Here is a 16873-nt window from a genome sequence, read left to right on the forward strand (position 1 = left end):
ATTTTTATGGTTTCCTTTGACACAATTATACTAACTTATAGTCCTACAAATTGTTCAACAATTCCCACAATCAGTGGATGACCATGTTGTTTCTAGTTCTTGGCTACCACAAAAGATACTATTAAGAGTATTTGGTTCCTCCCCACAGGCTGTGCTAAGAGATTTGCTGACTAAGTTCCAAGGGTGAAGGCTGACATAAAAGCCCACAGATCCAATAAAAAAATGAGAGGAGCAAGAGCACAGGCAACTGCAGGGAGTAAAGAAGGGGAAAATATGAGCAAACAACAGAAAAAGAAAAAAGAAATTACAATCAACAGCCTTCAGACAATGAACAAAGAACAAACAGAACAGAGAAGGAAGAGGGAACAACAAGCAAAAAAAAAAGCAGAAACCTCAGCAAATTGGATACAGACTTTGGAAGAACTCAAAATACAATTGAAAACACAATTAATAAAGGAAACACAAGAAAACACAATTAAAAGCAAGATAAGTCATCTGGAAACAGAAAATAGTGTCTTAAAAGACAAAATTAATCAGCTTGAAAATGAGGCAAAGGAGATGAAAGAGGAGGCAAAGAAGATGAAAGATGACCTCCGAAGAAAATCAGACCAGAAGGAGAAGGATGACCAAAAATCCAGGGATGGAATCCAGTCTTTAATAACCAGAATACAACAATTAGAAGCAAGCAATTTCACAAGGCAGCAGGACACTATAAAACAAAGTCAAAAGAATGAAAAAATTGAGGAAAATATGAAGCACCTCATTCACAAAACAGAAGATTTAGAAAATCATTCCAGGAGAGACAACTTAAGAATCCATTGGTCTGTTGGAAGACCATGACAAAAGAAAAAGCCTGGATATCATACTACAAGAAATTATCCAAGAAAACTGCTCCACTATTATAGAACAAGAGGGAAAAGTGGAGATTGAAAGAATCCACAGATAACCTCCTGTATTCAGTCCCCAATTGGCAATACCCAGGACTGTTTTAGCCAAATTCAAGAACTATCAGACCAAAGAAAAAAAAATTACAAACTGCTAAGAAGAAGTCATTCAGATACCATGGAAACATAGTGAGGATAACGCAGGATCTGGCTGCATCTACACTGAAGGACCAAAAGGCATGGAATATGATATTCCAGAAAGCAAGGGAACTAAGTCTATAACCAAGAATCAACTACCCAGCAAAACTGACTATATTGTTAAAGGGGAAAGTATGGTCATTTAACAAAATAGAAGAATTCAAAGCACTTGTAAAGAAAAGACCAGACCTGAACAGAAAAATTGATGCCCAAGCACAGAACTCAAGAGAATCATCAAAAGGTAATTAAGAAAGAGGGAAAAAGGAAAAACAAAACAAACAAAAAAACTTTTTTTTTCTTTAAGAGACCCAATAACTTAAAATGACATGTATCCCTATAAGAAAAGAGGTCATTGGTAACTCTCAAAAATTGTTATTATCACCTGGGCACCTAGAGGGAACAGTAACAAATTTTGTATAGGATAAAATGCCAAGACATAAATATGTATATAGATATATGTATGCATAAATACATATATGTGTGTGTGTGTGTATATAAAACTAGAGATAAAAAAGAGGTTAATACTAAAAGAAATGGTAAATTTATACATCACAAAGAAGGTCATGGCAGGAGGGGGGAGAACATCAATACACTGGAAGGGTAAAGAGGATGGAGGTAGGAAATACTCAACTCTTATGTGCATTGAAATTGATTCAAAGAGGGAAGAACAATTAAATACATTGGGGCAGAGAATTTAGTTGCGTCCTATAGGGAAATAGAAGGGTAACAAACAGATTGGTGGGGAGGGAAGCAGTACAATGGAGGAAGAGGGTGGGGGTGGTTTAAAAAGACTCTAAAGAAAGTAAGAGGGGAATAAGAAGGGAGGGGGTAGAAAGGAAAGTAAAATAAGGGTGGGAATTAGGAGCACTAATTAAAAACAAAACATTGGTGTAGAAGGAAATAGTGAAAGAAGAAAAGTCAGGACTAGGAGTAGAAATCAAAATGCTGGGAAATACACAGCTGGTCATCATAACTCTGAATGTGAATGGAATGAACTCACCCATAGTAGTAGTAGTAGTAGTAGTCTCTCGGTAACTGAGGATGACTATTGTCTTTGTGTGTTTTTGTGCACAAAGACACTTATGCATGCAGATTTAAGTGGAAAAGTCGATGCACAGATACAGTCCCACTTTCTCGGTGTTGGAAGCCTGGGTCCGGTGGCATGAAAAGTCGTTACACCTGGAGACTTCCTCAGCTGCATTGGATGGCTGCGTTGTCTTTTGTGCTCCAACACGCCCTAAGCACTCCACAGTGCTTTGCTGCATCGCCATCTCAGCCGTTGAACCTTCTTGTTGGTTTCTTCCGTCTGTTCAGCTGAAGCAGTCTTCACATGCTGGGTGAGCAAAGCCCTGGTTCACCAGGGGTCCACGACGACCCGATGTCTACCCTCACAAGGTTTGGCTGGCCTGTCGAAGCCGTTGCCCGGGGTGTGGCCGCTGCCACATGCTAGCAGCTACTGGGAGCCACAAGTGAGAGCTGGGTGTCAGGTGAGGGTCAGAGGCTGGAGAGCTGCCCTAGGAGGGCATGACAAGCCCTCCATACCAGAGATATTACTCCTCCCTAAGCACCCCATATACCCTACTCACCCATAAAATGTAAGTAAATAGCAAAGTGGATTAGAAACCAAAACCCTACCATATGCTGTCTATAAGAAATACACATGAGGAAGGCAGACACACATAGGTAAAAGTAAGAGGATGGAGCCAAATACTTTGGGCATCAACTGATAAAAAGAAGGCAGGAGTCTCAATCATGATATCTGACAAAGCCAAAGTAAAAATAGATCTAGTTAAAAGAGATAGGCAAGGTATTTACATCCTCATAAAAGACAGTATAGACAATGAGGAAATATCAGTAATCAACATATATGTACCAAATGGCAAAGCATCCAAATTGCATCCAAATTGCATCCAAATTTCTAAATGAGAAACTAGTGGAGCTCAAGTATGCAATAGATAGAAAAACTATACTAGTGGGGGACCTGAACTTTCCTCTATCAGAACTAGATAAATCAAACCAAAAGATAAATAAGAAAGATGTAAAAGAAGTGAATGAAATCTTAGAAAAATTAAAATTAATAGATATGTGGAGAAAAATAAATAGGGACAAAAAGGAATACACCTTTTCATCAGCACATGGTACATTCACTAAAAGAACACTATCCACATTTAGAGGAAAAACTGTAGGAGTAGAAACATAGAAGAAAAACAGCTGCTTGATTATATGGTTCAAGGGGACATGGCTGGTGATGTAGTCTCTAAATGAACATCCTAATGCAAACACCAACAACATGGAAGTAGGTTGTGATCAAGGACACATGTAATACCCAGTAAAATTGAGTGTCAGCTATGGGAAGGGGGGAGGGGAGGGAGGGAAATAATATGATTCTTGTAACCAAGGAATAATGTTCTAATTTGACTCAATAAATAAATAAATAATTTTTAAAAAAGAGTATTTGGGTGCTAGGGTAGCTAGGTAGCCCAGTGGATAGAGCACCATATTTGGAATCAGGGAGGCCTTAGGTCCAATTATGGCCTCCATATTCCAAACATTTTTCTAGAGTGCCTGGACAAATCCATTATCCAATAAGTAGTGTACTAATGTTCCCATCCTCCCAAATCTCCAATATAAATTATAAAGGCAATTACATTATACAGTAGATAGAATACTGCACCTGTATCAGGAAGACCTGACTGACCCCTTACCCTTACCACCTGTGAAAGGCCAAGTCTGCTTCAGTTTCACATCTATAAAATAGGTGAGAAAAATCTATAAAATTATATATATATATACATATATATATACACACACACACACACACACACATATATACACACACACACACACACATATATATATATCACCTACTTCTCAGAGTTGTTGTGAGGATTAAATGAGATATTTGTAAAATGTTTTAACACTTAATAAATGCTTATTCCTTTCCTCTTTCCTTTTTTTTCCTATCACGTATCAACTTAAAATATACCTCTACCTTCCCTCTTAGAGTCAATACTAAGTATTGGTTCCAAGGCAAAAGAATGATAAGGGCTAGGCAATTGAGATTAAATTACTTGCCCAGGGTCAAACAGTTGGCAGTGTCTGAGGCCAGATCTGAACCCAGGACCTCCTCTCTCCAGATCTGACACTCTAGCCACTGGGCAACCCAGCTGTTTCCTTCATGTATCATCTTTTCCAAATTGATGAATAGGTGATGAAAACTCAAAAGTAGTTTCAATTTCACTTTTCTTCTTATTAGAGATTTGGAGCATTTTTTCATATAGTTACTGATAGTCTATAATTCTCATTTAGAAAATAATTTGCAGGAGCAGCTTAACCCCCACTGCCTAGCCTTTGTTGCTTTTCTTCCTTGGAACCATATGCAGTATTGATTCTAAGACAAAAGGTAAGCGTTAAAAAAAAAAAAGAAAATGATTTGTTTGTGCCCTTGTTCATTTTTTGAACCAGACCTTTTCTCCCTCTATATTTGCATAGTTGTATTTGAATTAACTGAATTTACTGTGAGTGGGGAGGGAGAAAAGGATCATAAGATCATAGTTTTAGAGATGGAAGGGAACCTAGAGATTGTCTAGTCAAATCTCTTCATTTTTCAGAATGAGGAAACTAAGACTCCTAAAGGTTAAGTATTTTGATCAGAGTACAGTCTTGAAGTAGTAGATCTTCTCACTCCAAATGCAGTGCTTTTTTCCTCATGTTGCTTCCCAGGTCATTTCAGAAAAGAGGCTGAGTGTATAGGATGAATTATAGAATATTTTTTAAACAAAGAATTTTTGTTCCATGCAAGTACGTAATTCAAACTGTTAGCCACATTATCTAGTAGCACATAGAGAAAACTTACTTTCAAAATAGGTGAGATGCTTTACAATTAGCATATCAATAAATTGCATGGGAATAAATTGACAGGGAGCCATCTCTGCCTGCTCTTGAGTCCCAAATTCATTCCCCAGTCAGCCATCTGTTTGTAATCAGCAGCTCAGCAAGCCCTCAGGCCAGGTTCATTCAGGATTGGTTTTCACGAGGGTAGGAGTACAGAGGGCAGAAGATGAGCCAGCAAACTCCCTCAGTGTGAAGCTCCTTCCCCAGCTGAGGGTGTCATATATCTGCCCTCCTGCTTGCCCTCTTTTTGCCCCCTTGTTACCATGGCTCTCTTGTTTGCTGGCTTTTTGCCTAAGTATTTGCATCACCCTTTCCTTCTCCCTCATACATATGCACCCTGCTTATACAATTTGAGTGTGTTTCATGGGTGCTATTTGCAGAAATTGTGGGCATCCCATAATGCCCAGTGCTCTGGGTTTTCTATCTGCTTCCCTGGGCTTGCTTACCTAACAACTGACTCATTGCTACCTAAAGAATTCTTGCATTTTTAACACACCCCAGTTTACAGTGTGTTCTCTTCCTCTGTGCTACTTCTAATGGCTTGAGACATGAATATATCCAAAACACTTATTTAAGTCTCAATTATGTTTAAATAATTCCAACATTTTCACCACCCCCATCTCCATCTTGTTTACTCCAAAAATTGGTGCTATGTAAACTGGGATTTCCTACTAAAAAGAAACTTCAGCCCAGCCCCTATCTAGAGCATCAGCCTGAGGTAGGCAGCTGGGACCCAGTTTTAGGGCAAGAGCGAATGCATTCCCCATTCCAATTGGCTCTTAAAATTACAGCCAAATAAAACTACATTTTTATTGAAAAACCCAAAAGAGACCTCAATCTCTCTTCCCCTCCCCTACTACCAAAATGTGGCATCACAAAGAGAGAGCCAGCCTTAGAGCAAGGAAGACCAGTCTCTTAAGATATACTGCCAAAGAGAAAGTTATTGAATCCCTCAGGGCCACCAGGTTACTCCCCATTGCTATAGTTACAGAGGAGTTGCTGATCTCCATCTGCAGAGAGAATTTCCACAAACATTGACATCCCCTGAAAAAAGTACCTATGTAGTTAAAATAGCAACAAAATTCACAGAATGTTGTAGTGAATAAGAAGGTAGCCTTGGAGATAAGAAGTCCAAGATTCAAGTTTTATTTCTTGCACATCCTGATTGTGTGATGTCATATGACTCTTCAATGCCCCCAAATTCTTAAAAAACAAAGCAAATAGGGCAGTTAGGTGGTTCAGTGGATTTAGAGCTAGGCCAGAGATCCTGGGTTAAAATCTGGCCTCAGACTCTTCCTAACTGTGTGGCCTTGGACAAGTCACTTAATCCCCAGTGTCTAGTCCTTGCTGCACCTCTGTCTTGGAAACAATATACAGTATTGATTCTAAGATGGAAGGCAAATGAAGAAGAAGAAGAAGAAGAAGAAGAAGAAGAAGAAGAAGAAGAAGAAGAAGAAGAAGAAGAAGAAGAAGAAGAAGAAAGAAGAAGAAGAAGAAGAAGAAGAAAGAAGAAAAGAAGAAGAAGAAAGAAGAAGAAGAAGAAGAAGAAAGAAGAAAGAAGAAGAAGAAGAAGAAGAAGAAGAAGAAGAAGAAGAAGAAGAAGAAGAAGAAAGAAGAAGAAGAAGAAGAAGAAGAAGAAGAAGAAGAAGAAGAAGAAGAAGAAGAAGAAGAAGAAGAAGAAGAAGAAGAAGAAGAAGAAGAAGAAGAAGAAGAAGAAGAAGAAGAAAGAGGAGGAGGAGGAGGAGAAACCTTTTAATACAATGTAAAGAACTCTGTTCAGTCTATAGACCCTTTTTCTAGATGCAGTTCTGCCTGTGTGACATTGGCTCCATCTCCCTTGGATTCAATTTCCTCATTGGTGAAATAGTGGGTATTGATCTCCCTCCACAAGCTTAAGAATCGTTCCTATCTCCCTTTATTATTCATCTTAGGGGAAACCACAAACAAACAGGCATTCCTTTTTCTGTTCTCTAATGGGTCAAAAATTCTGAAAACCAGGTCCTCTAGGAGACCCATCAGCCACACTTCTGTTGGTTCACTACTACCTCCTGGAAATTTCCATGCTCCATCCTTGTTCTAGCTAGTTTAGCTGGATTTGCCCCAAATGAAAGATAGAATCTTCTTGTCAATGATATTGAAGCTGAAAAATCAGTCAGTGGCCCCTGAGTAAGTATCCTTCATCCACTCTACCCTGTCCTAATAACAACTATGATCTTCAATAAATCGGTATGAAGAGCAGGGTGACTATAATGAGGTCCCACAGAATGACTAGGAGACTTCTCTAAATACTTATAAGATCTGGATGTATTAGCTTTTCAGAAGGTCCACCTATAATCTCACCATCACACCCACATTTCCAACTCTAATAATTAAATCTTTCTGCTATTGCTCCAGCTCCCAAATGCTTTCTTTGAGCCTTTGAACCTCTTCTATATGTTCAATACCTCATAATAAAATACCTATTGCTTTAGGGTTTACTAGTCTGTCTTGTGAAATCCTTTATAATTCCCAGAACTGCCAGTAAGGACCATGATATTCCCTTAAAAGAGAAATTTTCGAAACATATTCCCCCAGGGATAAGAAGCTCCGCTCCCCTGTCTAAAGCACACCATTTATCAACATGAATTGAGTGCTCAAAATTCCCTGCCATGATTATACAAATCACAGAGATTAATCCAAGCCTTACCCAGTGGACCTAGAGTTTAAATAAATAACTAGACACTAAATCTATGTACAGCCAGAGAGAAATGTCAGACCAATCTCTTTTAATTAAAAAAAATAGTTCTAGTGAGAAAATCTAGGAAATTTATTCTATGAGTCCAATACCCCAAATGATACTACCTCTCAGGAAGCCAAAATGGTATAGGGGAAGCTTTCTTCAAAATGTTCACTAGTCAATGAATGGGACAAAGATAGGTTGAGTCAGAGTGTGAAAAGTTTAATTCCTCCTTCTACATGAATTTTATTCACCCATTCATTCATTCATTCCTACCAGTTTTCCTAAATGTCCTCTAATGATTAAAGATGATCATTTAAAAAAATTTAGTAAATTAATATGGGTGCTAACAAATACAAGTTTAACCCCAGGCAAAAATTAAGTAGTTATTCGTACAAGTATGGGCATAGTCTGTGATGGAAATTGTTCTTTCTTGGTCCTTAGGGTCATTGGAAATGCAGAGCTACAGTAAGCCAGATGCACAAATGACCTTCCTTGATAATCTGTTCCATATGATAATTCCTTCATTAATCTTTTGCAAACTCACTTGCCTCTACACCAGGGAGGGCCAAACCCTTTTTGGCATAGACATAAGGAAAAATACATCCCATATGTTCCACATTACACAATTGGTGGAGTATATTATGAAGCCAAGTTGTTTTTCCTCCCCACCTTCCTTTGTGGAATTAAGCATTGACCACAGCCAGGGGCTGGAACCTAAGTGTCTTGGATCAGTTCTGGGATCCTATATGAGCCATTTTTGAGAAAGTCCCCGGGTTATAAAAGTCCATGCATGCTATTTTCCATCAGGATGAATTTCTCTGCCATGAGCCATATTCTGACCTCTTCCACCTTTCTGATCTTCATGAATTTCCTTAAAATACCCTTTAAAAAATCACATTCCACAGTTTCCATGATGTGCTAAAGCCAACTCCAAAATCTGTCTCTCATCACATAGAATTCAACCCAACGCCAATGTGCACAGCCATTATTTCAAAGAAAATACTAAAAACCAAAGCTCTGATTATTAAGTCATAAATGTTACCAATAAAATGTACCAGCAGAGTCAATGCTAGCCATACCACAAACCCACTTCTATTTCCTACAGCCAATGTACCATCAGTCCCCTGTGGAGTTTCATTAAACAGACAAACTCACCAGGCATACTATCAAGAGGGGTCTCCAAAAAGCCAAGTCCACATTTTCTTAAATGATGCTTCAGGAAAGAAATATACATACATTCTTCATTTCCTGCTTCTTGAAAATGAGGACCTCTCATTTACCAACATCTATAGTAGTATGAATTTATGCTCAAAAGCTATGGATTCTAGTACAAACTTTTCTCTGATTATCTGATGTAATGATTTCTGAGTTATTGAGACAGAATATGGTAACATGGATGGTAAGTATCACCTGTAGATGTCCTTTTTAAAGAAAACTTGCTGTTATTCATATAGAGAGATAAATCTGCTGACCTATCATTAGAGGATAGGGCTTGGAATCCTTTTCCAGTTAGCTATCATAGATTTGCTTTGATCCAGCCATACTTCCTTGCCCAATCTACCTTGTGGCCAATGGCATGTATTTGCCTTTGCATTTTTATTTTCAAGATGGTTGGTTTCCAAGTCAGTGGCTTTGGCACAGAGAAACTGCCTGGCCCATCTGTGAATCAGTGATCCAGTGACCTTATTAGCATCAGGCTCTAACCAACAGAGCTAACAGATTGTAAAGTGGGGTGGGGGTAAAGTATTAAAACATATTTTGCCAGTAGACATTGGCAATCACTCTTAATGTAAAAGGGTGAGGTTTGGGCACCGTTAGTCTGTCATGGGAAGTATTTGTATCTTTGGGTATTATAGAAAAAAGAGAGTTCTGTATGTCAGATACAATTAGGAGGTCCTGCTGAACAATTCTTCAGCCCTCTGCCATCTTGTGCTGAAATTAAAATTGTGAATAAATCTCTGATTTATCAAGTGGTAGATAGTAGGGGACCCCTTTGCTCCTATGACCATGTTTCTGCAGTAGGCGAGTGCTGTTAGCAAGAGGCTCCAATGTGGCAAGGCAATAGTGGGAACTGGATCTTTCCTTTTCTTCTCAAAGACAGGTGAGCTAGTGCCTTGGGGTCCATTTGGAATCCAGTCTGTAGTCATGATTACACTATAATGTGGATAAAGTTATACAACCATAAGCAAAGTGTGGAAGAGAAATGGTCTGAGGCAATATGGTAGTATTGACAGTTTTTCTTTTGTCTTCTCTATCCAGGTGCTCAGCACACTACTCTTCCTTCTTCCCAGGGACCCTACTCTAGCATATCATCAACTGCCATGGTGGAGAAATAGCTCATACTTAAAACCTATTATGACTCTCTCTCTCTCTCTCTCTCTCTCTCTCTCTCTCTCTCTCTCTCTCTCTCTCTCTCTCTGCCCCCTGCATCTGCGTCTCTGTCTTTGTCTATCCATCTATCTCTCTCCCCCTCTTTCTGTCTCCCTCTCTCATTTTCTCTTTTCCTTTCCCTCTTCCCTCCTCTGTCTCTCTCTGTATCTCTTTGTATTTTCTCTCTCTCTGCCTCTCTCTTTCTCTCCCTCTCTCTCTCTCTCTGCCTCTCTCTCTCTCTCTCTCTCTCTCTCTCTCTCTCTCTCTCTCTCTCTCTCTCTCTCTCTCTCTGTTGCTCACCCTCTTTCCCTCTTTCTCTCTGTCTCTGTCTCTCTGTCTTTCCCTCTCCATGCACGTGCACACACACACACACACACACACACACACACACACAGTCACTTCATCAAAACTACCCTGATTCAAGTCTATTCTTCAAGGTCCTGTTAATACTTTCCAAAATGATAACAAACTAGTCTGATAAATCAATCCTTCTAATATCTTAATGGGGGAGGATTATTATCCAGATCTACCCACTTCTATATAGATCATTTAAATTATTACATGACTTAAACAAAAAAATAAAGTAGAGAAAAGCCAGAAAAGTTTTTCACTTTTCAGTGTTTCACTTTCCCTTCCTTTCCTTTCCTTTTCTCTCCTCTCCTTACATTTTCTTTTCTTCTTACATCTTCAACAGAATATAAACTCTTTTATCTCAATGGTCATATTTAACTGTGTTATTAGATAACCATCACCAGCACAGTGCTTTGCAACTACTAGCTGCTTAATAAATACTTAATGTATTAGATTTCATTCTACTGAGATAAAGCCATTCTGTAACTTTCATTTTAGTTGCTGTTATTCAGGAAAGGGAGGGTAGAGGATTTTATAGATAATGCCTATGAATAGAACCTAGATGAGGACATCTAGAAGCAAAAGAAAGGAAGTTGGAAGTGACCACCATCAAGACTGATCATTTATAGGAAATATTTAATACCAGTAACTTTAATAATCAATCCATTAAGCTAAATCAGAGCAATTACAAACTATAATTTTAAACAAAATTCCTATAAGATTCTTCAGTTGTGACTTAAATATTATAATAGATTTTAAGAGCTTGGAAAAAGTGTTTGCCTGTCAGAGAACATTGTTCTAACAATTATTGTTTGAAATAAATGAACCATCAAATAGAGATTAGAGATACGTGTGTTATATAGCAAGGTTTGAATTATAATAGTATTTGATTTCTAAGAACATGAGCAAATTAGACCACATGTATGCCTATTGAAGAGGCACTAGCCAGATAAAACTCATAACAAATTACAGGGATGAACAAATGTATCTTAACATATGGAATAAATAAATGCAACCCAAGGACCTAAAGAAGTTTCCATCCATGATAAAGACTAATGTTGGCCAATACACTGAGGGAAACATCAATGTTGGACAGCTCCTCCCAGGACTTAATGGAAAGAAAACTCAATTTAAGAAGGAAGGAAGGAAGGAAGGAAGGAAGGAAGGAAGGAAGGAAGGAAGGAAGGAAGGAAGGAAGGAAGGAAGGAAGGAAGGAAGGAAGGAAGGAAGGAAGGAAGGAAGGAAGGAAGGAAGGAAGGGAGGAAGGAAGGGAGGGAGGGAGGAAGGGAGGGAGGGAGGGAGGAAGGAAGGATTAAATCCTCCTTGAAAGTCCCTTATAGTTCTAACCATGATCTCATTATTCAAGGAAATGCCTTGAAGACAGACTTTTTTGACTGTCAGTATCTTCAGCACCTAGCAAAGTGGCTGGAATGAAATAAGAACTTGATTATGTTTATTAAAGTGAATTGATTTAATTCTGTAATCTCCAGTGCTTCATATCAAACAAATGTATCCTTAGACACGCTCTTGCACACGAGCAATGGATTGCTACCTGCTGTATGATCCAGAAAAGTGACTTTATGGGAGAAAGAAAAATAGCAAAGTTTTAAATGTTATTGCCAAAGTGATTTTCAATCAAGTAAGATGACACAAAAATTCTAATATTCAACAAGAAAGGCGTAAGAGCCAAGTCTGATGTGTGAGCAAACCTGGAGATGGCAGAGGCCAGTGGCTTCTTGTTCCCTCCTGTTGTCACCTCATTGAAGGGCCTTCAGAATATGTGTGCTAAAGACAACCATTTGAGTGAGCACCTGTGGGCTATGGGAGCTGTGATGCCATTCTAACTCAGCTGAATAAGGTGCTGATTACATAAGTATCATTACCTGCCCCAGTGTATTCTGCAAAAGATCCAAGTCTGTTCTCTCACACAGTGCTAAAAGTGTAATCCTCAGACTGACAATGCCAAGGAAAGTGCTGGAGGTTGCCAGTCATTTCTGAGAAATGCCATGAAACATTGGTTGCCAAATGGCCAGTGATGAAAGTGGTGAAGGTTCAGGCTTGAGAATCATGTTCAATTCCTTTTCTTTCTTCTTCTTTCTTTTTTAATTTACTAGAATTCAAAGCACTTGGGTTAATTCTGGTTTTGACCTAAGAATTCTCCATGCCATTTTTTCCCTTTTAATAATGTCCTGGATAAGTGGGGTCAGCTTAAATCAGCTTTGTTCCAGACCTCTCAGAGAAGCCTTGGAAGGTCACTGTTGTACCACTCATCTGCCTCAAAGACTATATCTTAGAGAGCACATCAGACCCCTTCTTTTTTAAACCACGTCATGAAGGTTGAGAAAATATTCAATGGAAGTCATTAAGAGTTGGGTCAAGCCAGAACATAGAATTTCCAGACAGGCTGCAGTTCTCATACATTTCTGGAGAGGGCAGTAGTGTAGGAAGAGCAATAATCTATCTCTCCCCCTCACTCATCTTCACAACCACCTAGAAAGTTTTCCTGGTGTATATTGCTGGGTTACTGTATACATATCAATTATACTTTCAGAGGATCACAGATTTAAAAATGGAAGAAATCTTAGGGTTTATCTAAGTCCAACTTTTCTCATTTGTAGATAAGAAAACTGAGGATCAGTTAGAAGTGACTTGCCCAGATTTAAATTCAGGTCCTCTGACTCTAAAGTCAATTTCCACTATACCACTTTGCTTATTAGGAGATCCACAACTTGAATATGAAAATATAATACATGATTTGCCTTTGTGCCCACCCGTATACAAGTTGGGGTGTTGTAAACCACAAAGAATACTTATGGAGCTTAATTTGCCCCCTTATGAGTGAATGGTTGAATAGAGAATCTTGCTAGTTTCACTGCTCAAGAAATTCACAGGGCCAGACATGGTCCTCCACATATCAGTAGCCCAGTAGCCATAGAAGGAAATTTCAAGTCCATCATGTATGGCTTTAGCCATTGCTCAATATGAAGTAATATAATAAGAGGACCAGTAATTTTAACAGCTTCAGTTTCATTCAATGGCTTGTCAGTGAGTAAAAGAACAGGTCTTTTAAAGCAAGATCCTCAACTGGGGATCCTGTGATGTAGGAAAAAAAAAATAAGAGCTTTTCTAGAATTGATTTGTGTGTGTATTTGTGCAAACATTCTATTTAATAAATTCCAATAACCCTTATTGCCTATAGGATCAAAGATAAATTTGTTTGGCATTAAAGCCCTTTACAACCTGGCCTCACCCTACTTTTCTAACTTATCTTAATATTATGATGGCATCATTTCAGTCATGCCAACTCTTCATGACCTCATTGGGGTTTTCTTGGCAAAGATACTTGAGTCGTTTGCCATTTCCTTCTCATTTTACAGATGAGGAAACTGAGTTAAGTGACTTGCCCAGGAATGCAGAGCTAGTAAGTGTCTGAAGCAAGATTTGAGCTCATGAAGATGAGCTTTCATGATTCCAAGCCCAGTGCTCTATCCACTGTACCACCTAGCTTCCCTACTCTTATTTAAACTCTTTTTTTCTCCCATCTCTCTATCTTTTCACTGACTGTAGTCCCTCTTAAAATCTGCTTTCCTTCAAGATTCATTTCAAGTGCCTCCTTCTATACAACCTACACAAATCCTTTACTGATGCTCCACCCCATTACTAAGGCTTCCTTCTATATTACTTAATACCTCTTTTGCATATAAATAGAAATACTTTACATATATACTTATAAATAGATGTATGTATATTTATATGTATACATGTTGAAGAATATATACTTATAGATATACATGTTCACATGCCCTTATATATGTATCTATTGGTGTATATATATGCTTACACATATACACATTGGTGTACATACATGTTTACATGTCTACCTATTGTCTAACCTGACACAATATAAGTTCCTAAGAGACACAGACTGTGTCACGTTTGTACTTATATCCCTGGCACATAGCACAGTTACCTGGCAGTAGTTGGTACTATCGCCAGGCTCTGCTGGGGATGGGAAAAGACAGGATGTGAACTGTGATTTCATCAGTGTATGGTGGAGAACTTCCTTCAGGAAGGAAAAGTATATTCTTTGTGATTTATAATATTTAAGTGTTTCATAGGACAACCTCTAGTGAAAGGCTAAGTAACTTTCCCAAGATCACACAGCCAGTACCAGCAAAGTGCATCTTGGACCCATGACTTTCTGCCTCGGAGGCTGGCACTTTAAGAACTGTACCACCAAGTCTCTCAGGCTCTAGGCAGATAAATATAAAAGTAATATACTCCCTGCCCTTAGGGAACAATGTATTTCTAGGAACCTCCTTGAGTCTCATCAAAGTCTCCTTGGAATATCAATAGAGCAACCTAGGAACTTGTCACAAGAAAAATATGGATGGCATTGCTGTTGGGGACCCTCTGAGCCTTCCCATCCTAAACTGGGGCAATAGCTCTTTATGTAACCAAACCCAGCCTTACTGACTGAAAACAGGTCTCAAATAGCCAAATGAGGCAAAAAAGAGCAGAGAGCAAGGACACTTTCCCAGTGAGTTAGGGGGGAAAGAACTTTTGCTTGGCCAACAAAGACCTGAGAAAAGCACTTTGGTTGCCTGGATAACTTGGATGATTGCCCTGGTTGCTTGGAATCTTTGCCAGTGGAAACCTGTCCCAGGAGCTCCTAGGCTACAGGACAAGTGATTGAAGCTGATTCCAGAGCCATGGGAGTGAGGCAATTAAGCAGAGGAAACAACTGAAGCCTCCGCCTGGAGCGACTTCTGCTCCATCAATTGAGGGAATTTACTTGCCCTCAAAGGAAGCTTATTTCAGCACCTGGCACCCAAGGTCTCAATATATGAAGCTTTTGATTCCCTCTCACCACTCAGTATTCCAAGAACAAGTAACTAAGGGAAGAAGGAGCATGTTCCCCACTTGCATTTCACCTGTAGGCTAGACCCTGCACTGGTAATCATCCATTGAGCTTCAATAACTCAGGCTACCTTCCAAAACTCTCTGGAAGCTTCTTCTGAGTACAGAAAGCAGCAGCTGAGGTGACACAAATAGCAGCCTCTGCTTCAGATTAACTGTCTCTTTCCCATCCCTGTTCCCCACACCCCTCAAGTACGATAAAATGGGGGGGGCACTCTTCCCCCATGGTTGGGAAGAAGAGAGCCTCTAAGGCTGCTCCAGAGGTTCCATTCTGCATTCACAGAAATAAGCCTCCTTGTACCCAAGGCAGTGGCTGTTTTGGACCACAATTTAAGAAGAGAAATGCTGAGGACTGGGTGACTTATGGGAATAGCCAGGCTGTAAGAGTAGGAGGAGTATAATTCACAATTACATAGACTGTCATCTTACCCATTTGTGGAGCATAATTAATTGAAGATAGAACCTGGATACAGGAGTCAGTCAACCAACAAGCATTTATTAAACACTTTCTATATGCCAGGCAGTGCTAGGAAAACAGAACCTTCTCTCAAGGAGCTTACATGTGGAGGAAGAGATATATACATAAATATATAGGGAATATATTAAAAATATAAATACAGAGGGAAAGAGGGCACTAGCAGTTGGGAGTATCAGAAATGACTTCATGTAGAAAGTGGTGCTTGAGGGACAGCAAAGTGGCTCAGTGTATAGAGAACCAAGCCAGGAGATTGGAAGTCCTAGGTTCAAATCTAGCCTCAGATATTTCCTAGTCGTGTGACCCTAAGCGAGTCACTTAACCCCAATTGCCTAGCCCAAATGGTTCTTATCCTTTGGAACCAATATTTATTATCAATTCTAAAACAGAAGGCAACAGTTTAAAAAAGAAAAGAAAGGAAAGAAAGTGGTGCTTGACCTGAGTCTTGAAGGAAGGAGGAAATCTCCAAGGAGGAAATGAGGAAGGAGTATATTCTAGGAATGAAGGACAGTCACTGCAAAGACACAGAGAGGAGATGGAATATCCAATGTGTGTAAGGAGCTATAAGGATGCCAGTTTGGCTGGACCATAGATCAAAGGAGGGAAGTAATGTATACTGTCGTCATACAGGTAGACTGATCCCACTTCAGACACTTACCCTTCATTTAATCCTGGGCAAGCCATTTAACCTTTGCAAGCCTCCTAAAAATATTTCTTTATCTGTGATATGAGGGAGGTAGATTAGCTGATTTCCAAGGTTCACTCCAACTCTGCAACTCTGCTTCTGTTAGTAATAACAGCATCTCCCTCAAGAGACTATTGTGAGGATTAAATGAGATCATGTATTTTGCAAAACCTTGAGGTACTCTTGAAATGTCAGCTATTGTTATTATAACTCCTTAACCTCCTTCCCTAGAGAATACATTCCACCAGCTCGAAAAGAGTTAAAATATTGGGGTTCGAATTTATGCATAGCACCCCTGGAGCACATGGTCACCTGAGACTATATAGTTTGAGAGAATTCTCATTGGGAACAAATTCCAGAGATTCTGCGTGCTCTGA

The sequence above is a fragment of the Monodelphis domestica genome, chromosome 3, assembly GCF_027887165.1.
Source record: "Monodelphis domestica isolate mMonDom1 chromosome 3, mMonDom1.pri, whole genome shotgun sequence".
Classification (NCBI taxonomy): domain Eukaryota; kingdom Metazoa; phylum Chordata; class Mammalia; order Didelphimorphia; family Didelphidae; genus Monodelphis; species Monodelphis domestica.